Genomic DNA, 24,760 nt, shown 5'->3' with positions numbered 1-24,760 from the left:
GAGAATACTGAAAATAAAATGACAGCGAGTGTGTCAAGTGAGATGAATGAGTGTGTAATCAGCGGAGTAGGACTGGTCCTGATTTATCCCAGGAATGAGGGAGACCAGAGCGTCTCTGAGGATTTATATTTTGGACCAAAGAGTCCTATTGAGGATGAATGAGTCATCAAGGCCTGGCTTGACTGCTTCCACAAAAAAACATAGGGTATCCTCATTCCATGAATGCCTGCTTAAGAAACTTCCGTTTTTACTTTAATTAAACGTAACATTTTACTGCTAAATAGTACTGTGCTCTCGATTCTTGTGGTCTTTTCATTTAATCTTTCAAGGTTTTTCGTGAAGAGAATGATGCTCTTCTCTCTTGACATTTATTTGTGAAATTCTTTGTTATCTACATCAGTAGAGGCACGTCTATATAGTTTAGAGAGAATATCTGTGAACAGCGTAATAATGGTTATGTGTATTGAGATAGCGGTTATGTGTATTGAGATAGCGGTTATGTGTATTGAGATAGTGGTTATGTGTATTGAGCTGAAGGCAACAGCATTGTCAAATATATGAGTCATCCTCACCATGGCAAGTTCAAGTTTCTACTGTTGTGACATGGGGCAGTAGAAAAGCACTGAGACGAGGGGAAATCAAAGAGTGAGTGGCTAATTATCATCATCGTCTGGCTAGTCAACAGTCCAAAGTTAAAATTGATGATCACTGCCAGATGAAAACATGCCACCAGTATTCATTTGGCTGCATGTTAAATAGTAGACTTTAATGGATTTGTAACTAGTCATTTGTTTTTTCAGAGCTTGGCATAAATTATGATTTTATGGAAATATAATATCGTAACATACGGTATAATTTTGTTGATGGAGAAACTCCTCCTCAAAGTGCATTCATCCAAATCAAGAAGGATACAATGCAAGACATTCAGCTCAGGAGCAGAATTGTATAAGCGCTGGAGGTGAAAAAGGTATTTTCAAGGAAAATAAATAGCATTCTCAAGTGAATTGATTTTAATTATTTTGTTGAGAACAAGTTCTCATTTACAACTGCAACCCAGCCAAGATAAAGCAAAGCAGTGAGACAAAAACAACACAGTTACACATAAACAAACATACAGTGAAATTGATGGTCTGGGTTGAAAACATTTGAGAACACTTTCAATAACCACTGGGTTTAACTAAGTGTTGCTTTTACATTCAGCCAGTGTTATTTGAGAGAAGGAAGACAGCAAATAAAGCTTGTAAAACAGTAACAGCACATGTGCTCCAAGTTTGAGTGGCAAACAATGGAATCAACCACAAACCATACTATTAGAATCCAAAGAAATTATTATCTTGTTTTCCAAAACTAATTTGTTAAATGACTCCGATTCAGAATGATTGAGGTTTATCTATATTTATTTCTGGCATTCTGATTTATTATGTGGATTAAAGTTCCTGTCCAGATTCTGCTATGCAATTTAGATTTTTTAAAAGACAAATATGTGACAACCATATATTTATTTATTTATTTATTAACATTTCATGATTTACTATGAGAAAGCTAACATTTTGAGCCTCTTGTATTATGTGGGATAGATATCAGTTACAGAAATATCCAAAATATTTAACGGAACCACATCCACTGACCAAAAATGACCCACTGACAAAAATGTTAGAATGCACTGTAGGCCTACTGATAGTGCTGAAAGCTTATAAGGTGGGGAACAGTTTCATAACAGGACATGCCCTCATACGTGGATTGCAAGTATTGGATAACACAACTTAATTTGGTGGCACTCAATGGGTCAAATTTGAAAGCAGTTTAGCAGAGAAAAGCATCATTTAAAGTATTTCTATTGGAAATATGACATGCCATCTTCATAAAGCTTATATTTAAACCGTTTGGGGTAGAGAGATACATTTGATTCTCTTGCTAAAACATTTCACCCTGACTGCACAGCAACATTGACTTCTGAACAATCTCACACAACAGAACCAGAAAGGTATTTGCTTTAAGTGCACAACACTATTTATAATGAACTAAGTCACCAGGGAATTTTATTTTAAAAGTTACGGAAAACCAAACACTAAAAGCTCTTGGTTGTGCTTATGTTGGACTGCAGACTCTCTGATGAATGACATGTGAATTATGATATGTAAACCACCCAGGTGTAGACTAACAAACGTGTCTCTAAATGTTCCTGTACTAAAATGATATGTTTTTGCCCTTTGCTGAACTTTGAGATCTTATTGAGCAATCATGAATTTTTTGTCATCACTGTGAGTGACGTCTTTGTTTTGATCCAAGTAGTCAGGTAGTCAGGCTCTCAGTGGAAGAACGTTGTTCATTGACTGTATTAACTTCCAAAACATCAGATCCTTAGATGCAGTTATATTATTATAGTTGGATGGTCTTCCTGGTCTTTCTCTCATTTCGCTTGTTATCTCTAAATAAACTGTTGGACGTTGTGACAGTGTGGCTTGTTGTTTTTCTTTTGCGTGTTAAAACTATCTGCCAAGTCCTATTTTCTAAAAATGAAAGTGATGATATGTCAAGGCCACTTGGGAAACGTTACTTTGTGCAGCGTCAATTACCTCACCACAGCAAACTGGGATAGCAGGGTCAATGGCCGCATCTACAAACCTTGATATTGGAGAGAATGTGGCCAACTACTTTGATAGTTTTGAGGATTCATTTTTAAAATTTTACAGTCATTTTACAGTGATTTGTCATTTAACAGGGAGGAGGGTAATAATTTAAAAAAACTATAAAATAAACTACATTCAAAACTTCAGTAATAAGTAGGGCCAAGTACAAGTGTGACCTGAGCAGTACAATGTGTGTAACACTAGTTATGGCACAGTTCTAACCTACTTTAACTCTTGTTGGCCTACAGTAAATAACGGCCATCAGACTAGAACATTCCAGTCTAGTTCAGATGTACCCAACATAATGTTAATGTCACTTTTTCTCCAGGGCTAAGGTCCAAGCTATTTACTGCAATGAATAAGTGGCGGACACATCTAAATGTTTGGATTGGCTGTGATTATGTGGGAGCCTGGGGACTGGGGTCTCCATTGTGGACTCTCCAGATTAGTCTGACTACAGCCAGTCATTATCTGCAGTCACAGTCCTCTCTCCAGTCCATTCCATTCTAGCCAGCTCATATCCTCATCAGCTGCTTCTCTTATAGAGGACAGGAGTTCAATATGGGATTATAAATCTTATCAATAGGGCAAAGAGCTTTTCCTGCATGAGCTTGTGACCTGGCCAGGAAAAAAAGAAAAACTAGGGCTCGGGAGTTTTTGCTTGTCAGGTTGATCCAAGCCCTAAACATGAACACTACTTGTTCACCAATGTGCTTTTAGTTCTGCAGAGTTCTACCCTTGTGTGTATTAAGGGGATGGTATACATTACCCATCCCAAATACAATTACATGTTGGTGTTCGTGTGGTCTTGATATGAGTCTGACTTGAACTAATGTTTCAGATTCGTTTAACATATATAGTACAAAATAACACATGCCTCGGAATGTATTCTTTCTTCAGGTGTACACTTCCAAACCAAAGTCTTGGCAAGTGTTGAAGTCATGGAATAAAAAGATCTATCACATCCACTCAGATGGCCAGCGCTGTCTCACAGCAATACCATGTCCTGATGGATGTCTGTTCCTATGCCATGAGACTCCTTCCAGCTATTTCTTGTTTATAAGAACTGGAGCTTCCATACCACTCAGGGCCTTTAAAGTGATAAGCTGCATTTATTTCCTGAACTCTGGGCTTGTTCTGGACATCTGTTAAACCTGATGGTTAAACCAGAACCTTTGTCTATGTCTCCACTTCCCCCCCGCCTCCAGATTTTCTATTGAAAAAATGATGACTCGTGAAAGGAGTTATCTGGGGGGAGAAGATGGGAGATGGGAGATGATGATAAAAACACAGATGCATCGTATTCTCACTTGTTTTGCGATGATGTCAGTCAGTTCGATGAGGAACTAAAAGACACCGCTTGGCCTCTGGCTGTGAGAACACTCATTACATTTGATTAATGTATTATATAGCAAGCCAGGAAATAGATCACACATTGGATATGTGACTGACTCATAAGGCTATAATCTTCTACTTATTTGTCAGAAAATGGATCACAAAATTTCTCAAGGTGAAGTAACAGTTAATCTCAGAAACATCCCAAACTGAGAAAAAACAGTCAAGATGTCATTGTGATGTGGAGTGATGTTTTTGAAAGCTCTGTTCCCTGTCTTTTAATATATGATTAGGCATTTGTCGAGGTAGGTAACGGTGGAACTAGATTTTTGAATTTGCTCTTATTTCTGTTTACTCTTATTTTCGTTTAATTTGCTCTTATTTCTGTTTGTTGCCTTAGTATTTGTGCTTGCATGGATTCAAAGGAAAGGATTTTCAGAGGCTCTCTTCATATTTATAACATGGAACAAATATAAACCCAACAGGGTGTACCTATTACATGAGGAGGAGAGGAGCAATCACATATTAACAGGGCTGTAGCCTTTTGGGGGAGCGAGATTTGGTTGGGGGGCCCCCCACCTTGTGGAAAAATCTTTTAGAGGCTCCCCTCTTGACAGTGGAGAGAAACATTTAAGTTTAAGTTCATTTCCTACAATTCCTAAACTTTTCCATGGGGTGTAGAGAAAATGTGACCGTTTTAAAGGTCCAGTGCAGTCATGGTGATTTTCCTGTGTTTTATATAGGTGCAGAGTGTTCCATTTGCCTGCTGGGAGGCAAAACCATTGACAACTGCATGCAGTTTTCAAGGGATTGTGAAATAAATGTTTTAAATATTTGGTTTTAATATCATCACCTCTTGAAGAGCATAGTCAGAACTACAAAATGTCAGATTATTCCACATTTAGCTCTATCATAGGAGTTATACAGCTAGTAACTGCATGATTTTCATGATCACTAAACATCAACTACTAAGCTTACTTTTCTTACTCTCAATAGTAAGTTAAGACACCGACTGAGTTCCTGAGAGACCGCTTATGTCGCTGATGTCTAGAACCATCCCTGCATATAAACCCAACAGAGTGTACCCATCATATGAGGAGGAGAAGAGCAGTCTTTAAACCACCCAGGCAATATTGACCTCCCTGATCTGTGCTCAGATCACTCCTCCATCTGGGTCAATGTTTAAAGTGCCTCTGCAACCCATAAACAAAACCCACGCTTGTGTTTCATTCTTATAAACATGCATTTCAGAATTCAACCCATGACAAAAATAATCTATGTAATTGCCTGTAAGTATGATGTATATTTCGGTGTGATTAGATGAAATGATTACATTTTGAAAATCTATTATCACGTGCGCACACACACACAAAATCAATCTGCCCAGGCTTAGAGTCTGACATGAAACAAACCCGTGCTTGATCAGCCATCCAAAACAAAGCTTTCAGATGTTCCCAAGCAAAGTTTCCAAAACGTCCTTGTTAGATCATCTCATTTTGATTGGTTTATTTGTCGTCCAGACCTCAGCCACATCTGGTGGTGAGGCTGTGGTTGGTTGGTTGGGGCAGATGGATGCGATTCACATGCTCAGTGTATGTCCTTTGCCTCTCCTCTCTTCTCCCTGCCCCTCCTCTCCTCTAATCTCCTCCAGGACCCATATTTCACATATGCCAAGCAAGAAGGCAGCTATATCTCTGATTGTTAATGTTTACCCTGGTGATTTACAGTATCATTTATTCAGGATCATTTACAGGAAGCTTTGATTCAGGATAATGTTAAGTATAAATGAAGGCATTGGAATTGGATAGGGATCAGTACATATATGTACAAGGGCCAAATTAGCATAGGTCACTGTTCATTTCAATGTTTTGTCTCCACATATTCCAATGATTTTGAAAGTCAACACATATCCAAACCAGATTTAGGGATCCTACCTCAGCTCTTTCTATCTGCTATTCACATGGCTCTGTTCTTGTCAATCATGAATAACATAGGTGCCTCCACATGTGTTCTCCAGCTCGTGGGCCTAATAGGAAGTATATCCGCTATGGTACACAGATGTTCATTCTAAGGGTAATTTGCTGTTGATGTTGTATTAGCTAACTCAAGTGTTTTAGCTAACTGACCCAACAATGATTTACGATCTTTGGGGACATGCAGGAAGTGTGGGGCGTACATAATTAGGAGGAACATTTTTCCCGCTCTTTCCTCACTGATACTCACTGGACATTCTTTCTTAGGTCAGAGGTCAAGCAACTGGTATAGTACTTAAATCCTCACAAATGATTAATCCTCAGCTACAAGTTTGATCTACAATACTGGTGTGGACAAACACACCCTGTGAGTCAATTGAAATATGGGAATTATGGTGGAATGGCTAAAACTGTAGGGGATGTTCATGTTTAGAGTGTGTGAGGGCATGACTGTGAATGGTGAATCGGTCTTTCACATGCATTGTTTAGGTAGAACCTGAGTAATTGGCTGTGGTTGCGCACATGTGCACAGACAAAGGGAGAGAATGAAAGCCTTTGATCCAAACAGACCAGGCCAGTCTTGCTGCTGCTGCTGCACCTCCATACTTTTCACTGTGTTTCTTTCATCCAGGTGTGGATGTAAAGGTCAAAGGCATGGTCTGTGTAAATGGCACGTTCTACCTGGGTTCATTAAAAAACACTCTTTAATACGCTCAGTGCAATAACTAAGAACATGCTTTTTCACCTCCATAAATACCTAAATGTATCACCTTGTAAAATTCTCAGCAAATGTTTACAATGCCATTAGCTAAATTGCATTTTGAAGTACCTATGGTTGTTGTTATTTGAAGGTTCCCAAGAATGGTCAAATAAAATATGACTATGTGTCCTTTACTTTATCAATTTGCTTTCTAAGTTAAAAAATACAGTCAACAAAGGACATGTCAGACAAAAAAATATGAAACAGAGCCACATGCCCAGCACACCATCCCTGTGGCTGATATACTGATATACTATCCAGAAATCCTGTGGTAGATGAAGAACTGTATGTTGACAGAAAACATGAAAAGAACCACTTCAGGAGCAGGCAGCCAATATTAGAACAGTGTGCCTGCCTCCTTTGTGATGTCCGGCAATTGCAGTGGGCAGAGTCAAATGGATCCTGCTGAGATGGCTAAACAAGCGTTATGTTATCACCAACAGAGCTCACGGCTCGGGATGAATTTATTTGTGTTCGGATTCAATTTTCAACATAAAAGAAGACTGTTTTTGTATGTTTTATCTAGAAGCAGCTGCTTGATGAGAATAGAATTGCTAGCCTATATCTGAAGGCGAAATGCAGCTGTTTCAAAAGGAGATTAAATGTAATTGTAACGGAATGATCGCTGTTATACCTTCTCAGAAGAGGATCTTAAATGAACTGTTTTAGGATTAAAAATGTACAATTCATATAAAGAATCTGCAGAAGAGAGAGGCTCTCCTAACATTATTATACTGTATTTCAGTCACAACTTACTATGACTCCTTGTATTATCATTGATCAATTCAAAGATAACATTGCTTTCGTCAAGTGATCTTTAGTCTTTCCCAGTTAAGTCAAGATGTGTTTGGCCTCGTGTGCTCTGTTCCCCCTATGGAACATGCATTTTTTCTGTTTATTTTGCATATCTACAGGAAATCCCCTTCCATGTCTAACCGGTAATGATTTGGTGCACTACTCCTATGGGATCCCTGACACTGAACACCTCAATCCCTTTATTTTAGATGTAATCACCTGACCGTTCACTTAATTTCCCTAACCTTGCCAAATACCTGTTGATTCACATTAAGTTAAGGATGTCCACATAATCTGCACTGTTTACGATTTTATACTTATTCCAGAGTGGACATTTTATCATACATTGTGTCATTTCATTGCATTATGTTCCTGAAAGGCATTTATAAGTAGTCCCACAGTTTCACTCTGTTTTAGGTAGGTTGCCCTGGATATTAAAGGGCAACCACAATACTGAATTAAATATTTTGTTCGAGCTTATCCCAAATTTAATGTGACCAATAGGACTACATGGAATGCTTACATTTTTTGATCTGGAGAAATAATTTATATCTGCTGTAATACATTCAGCGCCTCAAGTATGACAATAGCATCAGTGTAGCCTATTCCAGAGGCAGGGGAGAAGTGGACAGATACTGTGCATTTCAATTTCAATCTCAATACTATTGGTAAAATGTCAAGCCTTGGGAAGCCGGAGTAAGCGTTTAGACAGAAGACCTGGAGCATCAGTTAAGCAAATTTCTTAGAGTTACAGCCAACCACATATCCACCCCAATTTGTCATATTTTTTCATAGGTGCTTGATGTGTGGGGTGTGCCCAGAAGTCTGTGGGGTGTGGAAAGAGTCAAAGGTTATTCCACTACCTATGGATAAAACAATCCGCCCTCATTGATCCAAATAGTAGTCCTATAAGCTGTGTTAAGTAAATTATTGGAAAAAATGGTATCTGTACAAATCCAATATTATTTATTATGTAATGGTCTGATAACGGGTTTCCAGCATGCATACAGAGAAGGGCATTCCACAAGTAATGCAAATGACAGATGATTAGCTAAAGAGTATGAAGTTAGTGGGTGCAGAGTATGAAGTTAGTGGGTGCAGTGTTGTTAGACTTTAGTGCTGGTTTTGATGTAGTTTATCATGAACTGTAGCTAGGTAAACTCAAATGTTATGGTTTTATGTCTGCCTCTCTATCCTGGATGGAAAGCTATCTTTCCAGTAGAAGGCAAAATGTTTTCTATAATGGTAGTATTTTGTACAGTAAAGATCTACGCTGTGGTGTTCCTCAAGGCAGCTACCTAGGTCCACTTCTCTACTCTATCTTTACTAATGCTTGACCCTCAGTAATGAACAAAGCAAGAGTGGTTATGCATGCTGATGGCTCTGCAATGTATAGCGCTGCATCAGCATGTAATGATCTAACAGGTGTACTGAGCAGATAACTACGAATGGTGTCAGTGGGTTAATATAAACACATTTGTGTTGATGAATGGGACACCTGTAGAACAAGTTTAAAATGCCAAACAACTTGGCATCACATTGGATGCAGCTCTATCCTGGTCTGAACATATTGATAATAAAATGCGTAAGGGCATTGCTGTAACAAGAAAATGTCCTGAGTATGTAACATCCTGCACTCTGAATCAGGTGATTCAATCTTGGGTTTTTTCACAGCTAGGGTATTGTCCTGTCATATGGTCATCTGCAGCAAACAAAATACCAACTCACTCAAAGCAGAGCTGCCAGATTAGCTCTTCATTGCTTTATCCAAATGAATGTCAACCTAAAGCCTGAGAATCTCTCAGGAATTCCCTTTAACTTCTTATGGCTGTGGGCAGTATTGAGTAGCTTGGATGAATAAGGTGCCCAGAGTAAACTGCCTGCTACTCAGGCCCAGTTGCTAATATATGCATAGCATTTGGATAGAAAACACTCTGAAGTTTCTAAAACTGTTTGAATGATGTCTGTGAGTATAACAGAACTCATATTGCAAAAACATGAGAAAAAATCCAACCAGGAAGTGGGAAATCTGAGGATTGTATTTTTTCAACTCTTTGCCTATCGATCATACAGTGTCTATGAGGTCAAATTTCACTTCCTTAGGCTTCCACTAGATGTTAACAGTATTTAGAACCTTGTTTGATGCTTCTACTGTGAAGGAGGGGTGAATGGGAGCTGAATAAGTCAATTGTCTGGCAGAGTGGCATGAGAGTAAGCTTGTGTTCCATTGCATTTCTGACGACAAAGGAATTCTCCGGTTGGAACATTATTGAAGATGTATGTTAAAAACATCCTAAAGATTGATTCTATACTTTGTTTGACATGTTTCCACGGACTGTAATGGAACTTTTTGACTTTTCGTCTGGCCTGCGCGTCATGAATATGGATTACTGGGCAAAACACGTGAACAAAAAGGAGGTATTTGTACATAAATGATGGACTTTATCGAACAAATCATATATTTATTGTGGAACTGGGATTCCTGGGAGTGCATTCTGATGAAGATCATCAAAGGTAAGCTTTTTTGAAATCTGACACAGCAGTTGCATTAAACACAAATTGCTATCCAGTCTTTACATTTTCCTAGCGGTTAAAGCGTTGGGCCAGTCACCGAAAGGTTGCTGGTTTGAATACCCGAGCCGTCAAGGGGAAAAATCTGTCGATGTGTCCTTGAGCAAGGCACTTAACCCTAATTTGCTCCAGGGGCGCTGTACTACTATGACTGTAGTGGCAATTCCCTATAAAAAGCCACTAGCACAGGAGAGAGCCGTCCATAACTTGTCCACAAGAATCAACTTTCCAAACGTTACTCTTTTTGAATGAAGTTTCCATGTATTGCCCATATAAAATATACATACACATAGTCCTATACAAAAGGTGTAGAGAGATGCATTCTATAAACTGTATCTGTGATGCGCTAAAAACTGTATACCTCCTCCTCTCACCTGTGCTAACCTTTCCTGGTCACCTACGTACCTATATACAATACATGTGACCATTGACCCAAGACCCCAAAATATAGAGCCCTCTAGTGTACAGAACAAATTAAAATAACCCTTGACAGACAACAAATACACAACATAGAAACAAGCCAAAACGACTCCTAAAATAGCCGACCCTGTAAAACAACACATTTCAGAGCACCTATCCAGTGTTTTTTTAAATTTCATATATTTTTTATATATTTTTCAAGAAACCATAGTATTTCTCAGACCAGTAAAATAACATATAATGTAGTCATATTATGTCATTATGGCGTCAGCTAATGGGGATCCTAATCAAATTTAATTTAATTCAACAATTCAGATACAAACTGCATCATTAAGGCACTATACTGTCATGACGTTGCCCTCTTTGGGTACAGCGAGCACCATCAACCTCTCTCTGTCTCCTACACTCAGGCTGCTGCGACCTCAGGTTGTAAAATCCTGGAGGAGATTATCTCCTCATGACCATCGTATATAGAGAGAGTGAGTTTTCATAGAGAGAACAAAGGAATTTCTTCCACCTCACAGAACTTGAGGTCCGAACAACATTTATGTTCTGGAGAAGGTATAAAAGATTGGTGAAGAATCCAGCTACGAACTGGTCCGTTTGGTATCATTTTGTGAAACTCATGGGAGACAATACGGCCACATTACCATAACACTGTTTATACAATAGCCTCAGATATGAGGCTTCCATCTAATTGTTGTATGAGATGAATGAGTGAGGATGATACTGTTTGTGAAATTGTGTCATGTGATTTTGGACTGTTTAATGAAGGAAACTCCAATTCCCTTTGTAGTTGAACTAAATCAGAGGACAGCCCATGAGCACAGTTATGGTCTGGTGTCCTGGGACAGGCCCCTTTCTGCTCTTCCAAATAAAACCCCCACCTTGAGAATTTCTCAACAGACCATGTTTCTCTCAATTACTAGAGGACCAAGGTTGCAGACCAGCTTACCTCGATAACGAGAGGGCCAAGGTTTGAGAGGAGACCAAGCTTAAAGTTTGAGTAGATGGCTGAATCTTTTAACCATACCACGTGGTTAAACTCTTAAGACTATCGATACCGACAGAATAGAACAAATCTTTGATATTAATTACTAGTCTGCAGCTAGGAATTCGGTATCATTGAACGCGAAGACCGACAACCGCTGAAACATCTATTCTATAACGACATGAATGAATGTCACTCTGAACTATCCATTCTAACCACGACAGAGAGAGGGCAAACTCTCCAACAAAACAAACTTTTCAACAGAGATCCCGACGACACACTGAGCGTAAATGTATATATTGATTGCAATTATTCCCGAATGAGTGAGTAAAGGATGTGCAAAGGATTAGCATTTCAATTGTTATAATTAGCAACTTTGTAGTGTCTCATCTCAGTTGACCAACACTTCCCTGTTTGTCCACCAAGCCGCGATACCGATTTATCCCACTAGGGAAAATCCGTTATCATTTCCTTGTAACTATCTACTGTTTGTTTATGCATTTCTGTCAATTACTTAGTTAGTAAATAAATGATTTAAAACAATTGATGTATGGATGACTCATAGTGAAGACTGGGCTGGTGCAAATAACCAAAAATGTATGACGTTTGGAATGAGACTAACATGAGGTAAATAATAATTTATTAATTCGAAGACTAAGTGATCAGATATTAAAATATCTGAATATTTTCCTTGGTGCACCGACTTCCTAGTTATTTACAGTTACGTGATTAAGTAGTTTAATCACGTAATAATAGAGACTTTTTGATAAATTTTAATATTCAGTTTAATGATTCCAAAGACACGACAATACGATGCAATTCAAATCTCAATGAACTCCATGTGTCCAGTTATTAAAAGGATGAAAAGTCTGGAATGAGTGCAGAGAAGGGGTCCTTTAACTGATTAAGAGTGTCCCCCTTATGACACAGTAACAGAGGAATGATTCACACCATGCAAAAAGCATTAAAAAGGCCATTAAGCATTCGCAACAAGAAGCTGTTGATGTACACTTTTAGAAAAAAAGCTTCCAAAAGGGTTCTTCATGTGTCCCCATAGGAGAACCCTTTTTGGTTCCAGGTAGAACCCTTTTGGGATCCATGGAGAACCCTCTATGGAAGGGGTTTTACATAGATTCAAAAAGGGTTCTTCAATGGGTACTCCTATGTGGACAGACGAAGAACCCTTTTAGTTTCTAGATCGCACCTTTTTTTCTAAGTGTATATAGAACACATTAAGGGAGGGCCTCCTGAGTGGCGCAGTGGTCTAAGGCTGTGTCACTAGAGATTATGGGCTCAAGTCCAGGTTCTGCCGCAGCCGGCCACAAAAAGGAGACCCGTGGGATGGTGCACAATTGGCCCAGCATCTTCCGGGTTAGGGAGGATTTGGCCGGCAGGGATGTCCTTGTCCCATCACGCACTAGCGACTCCTGTGGCAGGCCGGGCACAGTGCACGCTGACACAGTAAAAATGTTTATTACAGCAACATTGGCAGGCAAACGACAGGTCAATGGCAGGCATGGGTTGATAATCCTGAGTTGTGTGGCAAAAGTACAGGATGGCAGGCAGGCTCAGGGTCAGGGCGGACAGAAAAGGGAAAAAACGGGAAAATCAGGAACAATCAAGAGACAGGAACAGAGGAGAAAACGCTAGTAGGCTTGACGAAACAATACGAACTGGGAACAGACAAACAGAGAACACAGGTACAAATACACAGGGGATAATGGGGCATAGATGGGCGACACCTGGAGGGGGGTAACAAAGACAGGTGAAACAGATCAGGGTCTGACAGTGTGGCAGGCTTCTGGGTTTAGTGGGCATTGTGTCAAGAAGCAGTGCGGCTTGGCTGGGTTGTGTTTAGGAAGGCGCACGCCTCTCAAGAGTCCGTACAGGAGTTGCAGCGATGAGACAAAAATGTAACTACCAATTGGATACCATGAAATTGGGGAGAAAAGAGGGTAAATATAACACTTTAATTAAAATAACAAATAAGAACACATTAAGGGCTGGTCGCTCATGTTGGTTAAAATGTCTTTAAACCCTGTAAAGTACTCTGGGATTCTCAAACTAATCAAGAAATATGGCCGGTTTTACACTGACAGCTTAATGGCTGGGTTAGTAATGAGTTAACCCACTGCCAGTCCACATTCAGCACCACAATGCCATTTTATACAGAGAGTAAACTGAATATTATATTGGAAAATATATAAACATAATATGATTGCTTCCAGATCTGCTCTTTGCTCTTTCTCTAGATAATGGAATGATACACTGAAACCATTTAAATGACTACTGATAAATGAAAAACACTTAGGCTACCTCTGGGTTTACAAAGAGTAGTATGTTACCTAATGGCATGGCTGAGATACATGGCCATGCATTTTATTTATGGGACAAAATGTACTTAATGGGTGTCCATTAAAAGGCTGGTTACTTCCAATAATAAATTAAATCAACACCTAGTTTTGAGAACTCTAGTTTTAGAGATTTCAAGAGCTGAATATTAACATATTGTGTAACATGACTGTTGATACCAGCTGTATCGTGTGTGTATTTTAGGAAAAACATTTGAATAAACCAATTATATGGTTCAGCCCTCTACATAAATTGAACATGACAAACCATGACATGTTTTCGGTGGAAAGGTGGAAAGACGTTTAAAGCCATGTCCACTTCGGTATACAATGTTGTCAATAAAACTGTTATTTTCCTTTTCAGTCTGCAGCTCTTTTCCCTCAAACTAGGAGCTATTCAATCACACCAGTCTCGTTTTGCAGTAGTAGAGTTGTTACCGTACAGGCTTCTTGATAGAGAGCAGTATTAGTAGGCTATACGGTATGCATCTAAAATGGCACCCTATTCCCATAGGGCTCTGGTCAAAAGTAGTGCACTGTATAATGTTTGGTACATTTAGCCATATTATGAGGAAGCTTCTCAACTCCTTTTTGTAGGAATGTGCTGCTGATATCAACGCTTGAGACAGTAATCTGCTCCAAAGGGATTGATTACAATCAGGAGTGTGTGGAAACTATCAGGATTGTTTAAAGTAGAAATGACTTGGAAACACTGCCTCAGTCCTTTAGCTGAATAAAATGTTTTGAGGAAAGACACATTTGCATGATTTGTGCAAAAGGAGTGCACACGCCTGTTAATATTGCTTTTATGTTTTTTCAACATTTAGAAAAAATTGCAGTACTTGCCAGAAAATTAAACACAGCTCAATAATTAGCTTTAACAGTTCAGAATATATTAATGCTACATCACTGTCACATAGAAAACCCCCTTTCAAGTTTTATTAGTGGTATGTACAAGATACACATGGTATACACCGTTGTCATGCATAGGTGTAATAGGTGGCAGGGAAGTCAGGCGCAGGAGAGTCAAATGGAGTGAAAAATGGAGTCTTTTAATAAAGTCCACGGAATATGCTCCATAACACTAAATGTACATAAACAAACAAACAAACATGGGTACGAGGACCCGACGCGCACCTATACAACAATCACACTACACTGACAATAAAACAATCTCTGACAAAGACATGAGGGGAAACAGAGGGTTAAATACACAATGAATGGGATTGAAAACAGGTGTGTGGGAAGACAAGACAAAACCAATGGAAAATGAAAAAAGGATCAATGATGGCTAGAAGACCGGTGACGTCGAACGCCGAGCACCGCCTGAACAAGGAGAGGCAATGACTTTCTGCAGAAGTCATGACAACCGTCCAACGAAGTGCTTACTCGCAGGTTCTTTCTCGACAATGCAACAACATCAAGAAATAATAAAAGATAAGAACATGAATATAAAGTAAATGGCCCAGTAGGAACCGGCAAGACCCTCAGCCTCCTCAGCAATCTTAATATCTTGTGTTTAGTTTTGAAGACCAAATGGTTTGCATATGCTCCTATATCAATAGAAATGCAACCCAAGCCTTTCAAATATGAGCTGCTGCTAACTGAAGCAAAGTTGAGATGATTATAGTAGTAGATAAAAGAGCATAGTTGATTCCACTTTCAATGGGTCATTTCCCACAGAGTGAGTCACAGTAAAGGTTATGAAGCGTATCGTTTCTTGGAAAGTAAGTTAAGTCACGTCACACACACTCTTCATCACAATTATTTGTATATATCAGCACAAGCGGATTCTCTGACATCCTAAATATGAGGAAAACACACTGTTTATATCAATCCAGAACAGACACTGGTCCATTTCCAAACCACAACTCTAAGAGTTTTCCATTGGAATTCATATCAGAAGTGTCAAGGGCCTCCGAAACCCTGGTGCTCGACATTCTGAAGCCTATTTGCAAATGACCTCCTTCACCAGAGAGGAGGATAGAATAACAGTCTGCTCTCCATTCAAGGAGTACCTGGGACAGCTACTGCACAGGGCAGACGTGGGGAGAGGTGGGGAGCCAAGGAGTGTCAAAGCTGGGTAACAGAATCCTCACTGATATAAGGCCTGTTGCACCTCTTCCCACCCACCCAACCGCTGGTGTTCCATTTCTCTATTTGTGTTTTTCTATCCTGGTGTCCAGAGTTATTAGCAAAACTTTGGGTTCTCTCCTGACACACGGGTGTAATAAAGCAGACGTTAGTGGATTTGCGCACGGTGTCCATGTTCCAGATTTATATGATGGATGAGAGCAGTGTCTGGCTGCGTCAGGTTGTCTGTTCTAATAGGTCTCTAAGGAGCACAATCAGCCATTCCCGCTGTGCTCCAGATAAATAACGAGTGGGAGGATTCTGCTCCGGGGGTCCAACAGGGACCAGGAAGGAAACCAGCGGCACGGCACCCTGAGAAAATGTCAATAATAGCATTTTTCGGATAATGATTCTAATGTGGAGTGAAGGCAGAGAACAGGAGTTGCACACTACTAAAATATGTTCATATTTCCCAAATCATGGCCTATCTGTCCATTTGTGTGAATTCACAACGTTTCTAAATCCATGATGAAGGGTAGCATAAGGTGTGCTGGCTCCCGGTCGAACCACATGCATGAGCCCTAGACAGTTTCTCTTGCTTTGTGAGCCATGAGTTTAACTCCACTGTAATGTTTATGTTCACTGGAAGCTGTCTCCTTTTTGAAGTGTTAAGCATTACACTGACAAGACCTCTTAATAAAAATCTACTTAGGGCACGGAAATGTACTGTTTTGGAACGGATGGACAGTGCTGGCTGGGTCTGATTGTGATAGATATACAGCCGTATGGTTTGAATAAATACACTATGAACATTTGGAACATAGAACTTTTTGGGACTATTAAGTCAAAATGGCTACAGAGGTGTACTCTCAAATCTCTAACTGGTCCAGCCAGAACAGGACTGGCCACCCCTTAGAGCCTGGTTTCACTCTAGGTTTCTTCCTAGGTTCCTGCTTTCCAGGGACTTTTTCCTAGCCACTATGTTTCTGCCTCTGCATTGCTTGCTCTTTTGGGTTTTGAGAACTGCTGATGTAAAAAGGGCTTTATAAAATAAATTAGAGTTGATGCAGTGCAGCCGACAATAATGGCAACTTCCACAGGTTATAATTCCCAAGAAGCTGCATTAATGAAATCAATCATTAAAATCAACAATATCTGGGACGAAGAAATGTAGATGCTAACTGGGCTGGTGAAACACAGAGAGCAGCTAATGACCATATTGAAAAGTTAGGGCACTAATTCCACTAAGTAAACTGACAGAGAGAAAACAAAAATAGAATAAAATATCTATTAAATTGCGCTATATTAACTGTCCCTGTATCTCACAGTAGCAACAGGAAATGTAAATTATTATGTGGATCAGAATGAATGGTCATTTTTGTAGAGGATGATACATTTCTCATTAGGGCAAATCAAGGTTGACATTTTAAAGGAGAAATTACAAACTTTAGAAGCTTTATTAAACCTTGAAAACACTACAATTTGCATTTCCTACTGTGCAGGGAAATTGTCTGCGACAACAGAGTGATCAAATTAAGATAGCATATCTGTAGGAATTGTAATAGGTACAGAGTGTTGCCAAGCTGCTTTCTAGTTCTGATGTTTGAGCTTAGAGCAAGGGAGAAAAAACTATTCTAGGTTGCCAGGCAGTATCTAGTGTTACATTGGAATGTGAAAATGTAGCTCTATCCTGAACAGAATATGGTTTTGTTTTTCTCTCAACAATCCTGAGAAAAAGAGAGGGCCATTGGATTTACCAACAGAAATGGTGCTGTGAAAACAGTGCTTTGTAGTGCTTTTTGTGAATCTGATGTGATTACGTCACATAAACAGTAATCATTCTCTATTCTAACTTATATTGGGGGATATCATTTTGATTCTCTTAGCACATTTTGCCATACAATTTAGGCTAATTGCTATCTGTGACGGGTAGTTTTGAATTTGCTATGCACTCTTGGTGCTGATTTTGGCAAGAACAGATGTGGATTATGTAAGCGATAAAGATCAACACCCACGTGCATCTCTATGGGTACAAACATGACTCAGGGTGATGATGCGGACAAGACAGTAGAATGTTTTATTTTTGACAGTCATGCAGCTATGAAAATGTGCATTAATGATCTGGCTATTGGGAAGACTAAAGACAGCTTGGACTACATTTTCTCTAATGCAGCTCTCCATATCATTTTCTATGTAGTGTTCATGCTCTATTTCTGTCATCACAGACATGCTCCATAGCCACAGATGTTCTTCCCTAATCCACCTGTAAGTAGCAGTGGATAGAAGCCCACTGACCACAGTCACCCCTGCCCTGAGAGAGGGAATGACAAGTGGGAAACCTGCCCAGATGTAGCCCAGATGCTTAATAGCCCATTATTATTGTGTATGGAGCGTCTGTCTCCTGCTGGGCAAAAAACTATTGCTGTCCCATGGATAGCTCCCCACCTCCCATGTTCCCTGCTCCATATTCCGTCATCTTGAATGGAACTCCAGCTGTCTAGGAATCTGGAGGAGTGTCTCTCGTTTTGACATACCTTGCTGGATCCTTCACATCCGTCTCCCTCCCTGGAACTAATCAAACCTGACCCCGCACTCTGGCCACACCTGCTGCTCTCACAGTATACAGTAATGCATAGAATGCATAGACAAACTCAACACAGGCTGGGAACACTATGGGAATGGCTGCCCATGGCGCCAGACTGGTGAGGACTGGCAGAAGACAAACTGTGTCCTGTCCTCCCCGAGAGAGAAAAAGGGTAATTTCCTGAACAAAGGACTTGGTCACTCAGATGTTGCCAAATGATAGGGAGTTTACGAGGCCCATGGGTCTTGGCTGTAACAGTGCTCTGTAAATCCTCGAAAGCTGCCATTTTGACACAACACACAACACGGTTCTGGGTTCTATCACTGGCTCCTCGTTTCACACGCGCGGTTTGCCATGGCAGGCTGGGCCCGGGGCACTGGGAGAATAAAGCTTAGAGGTGATCTGAGGCCAGGCCAGGCTCCACAGAGGTTACCTTGAGGTTGACTGTAGTGGTAGAGTGTAACGTGTTTGTTGATTTATGTTAAAAACTCTCTCTCAGGGCCCTCCTGAGTGGCGCAGCAGTCTAAGGCACTGCATTGCAATATTACAGCATCACTACAGCCTGGGGTTCGTTCCCAAGCTGTGTTATTATTGGGCGGCACACAACTATCCCAGCATTGTCCGGATTAGGGGAGGGTTTGGGTCTGTTTATTTTTTTATTTTTTTACCTTGCTCTATTGACTCCTTGAGGCGGGCCAGGTGCCTGCAGGCTGACTACGGACGTCAGTTGAACAGTGTTTCCTCCGACACATTGGTGCTTTCGGGTTAAGCGAGTGGGTGTTTAGAAGCGCGTTTTGGTGGGTCATGTTTCGGAGGACTCATAACACGACCTTCGCCTCTCCTGAGCCTGTTAGGGAGTTGCAGCGATGAAACAAGATCGTATTCATGAAACTGGGGAGAAAAATGACAACAAAAACTCTCTCTCAGTATGATCTCTTTTCTCAATCAGGATATCGACTGTGTAAGTTAAATGGATTATGTTGATAATGACCTTCCTTATTCTTTACCAAATATAGAAAATGGAAATAGAACATGTTTGAATAGGTTTCCCTGTTTTCAATGTAGCAGTGAGTGTTCCAAGGTACAAATCGAACACACCAGGGTTGATACAAGAAGACAATGCCATGAGGAAATGCAGAGGAAACTTTTCACCAAGGATAATGGAGGACCACCCAATGTAATTACATTCCCTGGGCAGTATCAGTGACTGACACACACACACACCTGATTACTTTTATCACATAGTCACATCAGTGGGGTATTATATTACACCGCCACGTGTCTACATGTTGGAACATAAATGAATTACTGAAAGCATAACCATGTGCCATGTTGATAAATGCATTGTCCTTTGAGTGGGCTCTACCTCTCCTACATGAAGGAGTCATGAGTGGGGAGGAGGGGAAATATGTTTACTCTTTATTGGGGTCTTAAGCAGTGTCTTGTTAAAGGAGTTATGAAGTGATAAAAGGATGCTGGCAGAGGAGATGAGTGAAATATTTTTCCATGATAACAGTGTCAGTTGTGTTTGCTTTATGTATTAGAAATGTAACATTTGCTGTGAATATTATCAGAAATTGCTGGCTTTTATTGGAATTAAGAAGCACATTTCCTCTGCAACAATGATGAATCACTAAGATTGCCTTGGTTTAACCGCAGGATCAAAAATCCCCAATCTCTATTTTTCTACAGCTTAGTGTTGACATATCTCTCAACGTTTCACATGAATATACAGCGCCTTTGAAAAGTATTTAGACCCCTTGACTTTTTCCACATTTTGTTACGTTACAGCCTTATTCTAAAATGTATTAAATCAATTGTGTTCCTCAGCAATGTACACACAATACCCCATAATGACAAAGCAAAAAAAGTTGTTTAGACATTTTTGCAAATGCATTAAAAAGGAAAAACAGAAAGCTAGGATTGCATTTTGTATTGAGAAAACAAGTGATTACACTTTTTCCTTGTGTTATGATAAAATAAACATGTATAGCACAACAATGTGAACTATAGATGTGGGATATTAATTTGAGCCAGATGCTACATCAGGAAAATGATCCTTCACCAACAGGAGATGAGAACTATGTGGATTTTTGTAGGGTTTAATGCATTCTATTAACCTATTAACTGCCCAGACTGGTAAATTGAAGGTGTTCAAACTGGTAAAATCCCTGGTACCTAAATTAGACAGGAGAAAACAAACATTCAATATTTCCTTAATAATCCTCCTTTATTCAGGAGTTTGGTCTGGTACAGTGACTATTATTAAAATGTGTGACTAACCGGGATATACTTTCACATTTATTCATAGAAGTCTAATTCCAGAATGAAGGTCAGTCATATAACAAAGTCTGTTTATGCATCTCAGCAGGTGACAAAACAGCAGGAATGCAATTATTTTGTTTGATTCACTGTCATTCACACATGTTGGGCCCCCTGTTGTGAACTAATGAGACAATGTTTGTTAACACGGTGCCACAAAGACAAGCAAGCTGTTTATCTATGCAGGATTCAGGTTCAGACCTAAGCCTACTATAGGCTATGTAGGCTAATGCTCTGGCTTTTAAATGCAAGCCAATTTGCCATCTAAACCTCTGGGTTTATAATGAGCGGACAGTAGTGGTCAGGTCAAAAAGTTCCCCAGTAATGCTCAAGTACATAGTTGTGTTCCCCTGCTCAGCAAGAAGTCTAAACCAAGACTTAAATCCAGGCCTCAATAATGCCTGATAAGAAAGAGCCATGTAGCAACATGTCCCCGTGGTTTAAGTCATGGTTTACACTTCTTTACTTATTATTTAGTTTTCTGTCCAGTTTATGTTCCGTTTTGTTCATTGTACTGTTTATTGTTTTCTATATTTATATTGTAATTAAGTTTGCTACAGCTTATTTCCCTACTTCACTGAGGTTGAAACCATTTTGTCATGGGCCCTCAAATCCTCAAAAAGCTGCACCATTGAGAGCATCTTGACCGGCTGCATCACAGCTTGTTATTGCATCTGAACCGCCCTCGAATGCATGCGCTACAGAGGGTGGTGCGGACAGCCCAGTATATCACTGGGGCTGAGAAAGGAAGGCCCGGAAAATTGCTAAAGGCTATAGCCACCCAAGCCCTAGACTGTTCTCTCTGCTTCTACATGGCACGAGGTACCGGAGCAACAAGTCTGACACCAACAGGCTCCTGAACAGATTCTATCCCCAAGCCATAAGACTGCTAAATAGCCAACGAAACAGCTACACAGACTCTATGCATACTCACAGGACTCTACACACTAACTCACACACACTCACACTGACACTCCAACACACACACACAAACAAACACACACACACGCACGCATGCACACACACACACACACACACACACACACACACACACACACACACACACACACACACACACACACACACACACACACACACACACACACACACACACACACACACACACACACACACACACACACACACTTAATTTGCTCAGACACACGTAACATGCACCCACATTCATAGTGACTGTGCACACACACTCACATACAATCATCATATACGCTGCTGCTACTCTGTTTATCATATATCCTGATGCTTAGTCACTTTACCCCTATACATATCTACTACTACTCAAGCATTCCTGCACATTGTAAAAATGGTATTGGCACTGACCCTGGAACTGACCCCGTATATAGCTTACTTACTTTCTGGTGTGTTTTTGTTCTACTTTACTTCATTTTATAGTACTACTCATATTGATTACTGCATTGCTGGGAAAGAGCAAGCAGGGAAGGCATTTCACTGTACTTGTGCACATGACAATAAAACTTTAAACTTAAATGCCTCACCTTGAGCATTGCACCGTTACCATCCTACTGCCTTATCACGGAAACCTCCACCACTAAGAGTGCTCCTTCACAATAGACAAGATACCTCTCTCATTGTTGTATCTATAAAGACAAGATACCTCTCTCATCTCTCTCATCGTTGTATCTGTAAAGACAAGGTACCTCTCTCATCTCTCTCATTGTTGTATCTGTAAAGACAATATACCTCTCTCATCTCTCTCATTGTTGTATCTATAAAGACAAGATACCTCTCTCATCTCTCTCATTGTTGTATCTGTAAAGACAAGATACCTCTCTCATCGCTCTCATTGTTGTATCTGTAAAGACAAGATACCTCTCTCTTCTCTCTCATTGTTGTATCTGTAAAGACAAGATACCTCTCTTATCTCTCTCATTGTTGTATCTGTAAAGACAAGATACCTCTCTCTTCTCTCTCATTGTTGTATCTGTAAAGACAAGATACCTCTCTCTTCTCTCTCATTGTTGTATCTGTAAAGACAAGATACCTCTCTCATCACTCTCATTGTTGTATCTGTAAAGACAAGATACCTCTCTCTTCTCTCTCATTGTTGTATCTGTAAAGACAAGATACCTCTCTCATCGCTCTCATTGTTGTATCTGTAAGGAGCTGTGGTGTCACTTTTAGTTTCTGATCGTTTCTATAGCGACGGGCCACCCAAGTTCACTCCCGAGTGGTCTAAGGCACTACATCTCAGTCCTAGAGGCGTCACTACAGACCCTGGTTCAATTTCAGGCTGTATCACAACAGGTCGGAATTGGTAGTCCCATAGGGCAGAGCACAATTGGCCCAGCGGCTCTCTCTCTCATTATAAATAAGAATTTGTTCTCAACTGACTTGCCTAGTTAAATAAAGTTTAAATAAAAAATATAAAAAAATATAAACCATACAATATAGTATGTCAGAGATGATTCTGCAGGCCCTACTACGGAAAGACTTAGTCGTCCTCTACTCTCAGCTAAGATGATTTATTTGACATAAGGGAAGTATGTAGGCAGATTGTGGCATGTGAAAATTCAAAAGTAGACTACATTTAGCTATATGTACATTTGCCACAGTGTTTGGTATTAATCCACAGATTCATGTGACTTCAGTAAAGACTAGTAAAGACTCTTCACAAGCATTTAGGACAATAACTACTATTTATGAAAGGGTTTAACTTTCAAAATGGATGGTTTTCTCTGTTGGTTTCCCTGAGTTAGTTCTGAGTCAGTCTATGGTTGCAAATACCAGGATTTCTGGAAAACCAGGAAATGTATTGAAAGTTCATGGAATTTTGCAACCCTAGCTCAGACATTGTCTACAAAGCAGAGGAAGAGAGGGCCTACCATCATTCCAGCATATTTGATCCCCAGGGCCTGAAAATGTTTTCTCAACTGATAATGTACCTCTGCTACCTCTGGATCAGAGAGCATTGAGAGGAGTGTTTCCACAGAAATGCAAAAATAAATGCAATTTCCTGAAGCTAAAAAAGACCCTTCAATAATATGAAGCAGTGTCTTGGAGAGATACCTTAAGATACCTTATTGTTGAGTCAAGCATTTCGTGCCTAATCCTCGTTCTAATGCTTCTTCTGTTAAGCAATAACAATGGCTATTGGGTCCGGAGGGAAAGACTTCCATGCGTCACGCACAGCGATCTGCTCTAAAGACGCCGCATGTTCGCTCCGAGCGGCTGGCCCATGCCGCTCAGATCAAAGCCCCAATAGGTCACCGGCGCATTCCGCAAAATATTTGCTTGATAACAGCTGGCAGATTTGCCATATAACAACATAATAAGAAAAAGACCCTCATAAGGAAATGGTAAGCCCCTCTCTTCCAGCTCGGACTCCTCTGGATGCAAAAGGCAATATTGTAACGTGATGAAGTAGGTCATGAAAATGGAAGACAGATGTGATGTATTTCCTTGGGTGCTGGACACAGGGAATCCATGACTTAATGCTTAATGCCCTGATGAAAATGTGCATTTATTGATAGAGAAGCAGGATATCAGATCGCATGAGATGTGCTCCTCAGAGATGGAACGTTTTTTAGTGAGTTCAGACCTTTTTCATTATAACGTTTAAAGCATCGTTGTGGTCATCTTACATGGCTAGAATACAAAGTTCTCAATCTGCTCTGTCATGTAGGTGTGCATACAAAAGCTCCCATATGGCAGCAGCGAACAATACATGTATTATGAAAAATGGCCAAGCGCATCACTGCTCTCCCAGTAAGTGACTATACTTACTATTATGGACCATAACATCCTTATGGCATTACTGGATGTAATCTGTCATCATCTGTCCTCAACTTGTAATGCCTTGCTAATAATGCCTGATGGAGTTATTAGTGATACATAAATACCTGTAATGCTGATAGGTACAGCGGGGCAAAAAAGTATTTTGTCAGCCACCAATTGTGCAAGTTCTCCCACTTAAAAA

This window comes from Oncorhynchus kisutch, linkage group LG22, assembly GCF_002021735.2.
Source record: "Oncorhynchus kisutch isolate 150728-3 linkage group LG22, Okis_V2, whole genome shotgun sequence".
In the NCBI taxonomy this organism is placed as follows: domain Eukaryota; kingdom Metazoa; phylum Chordata; class Actinopteri; order Salmoniformes; family Salmonidae; genus Oncorhynchus; species Oncorhynchus kisutch.
Note: the sequence above shows the minus strand (reverse complement) of the source record.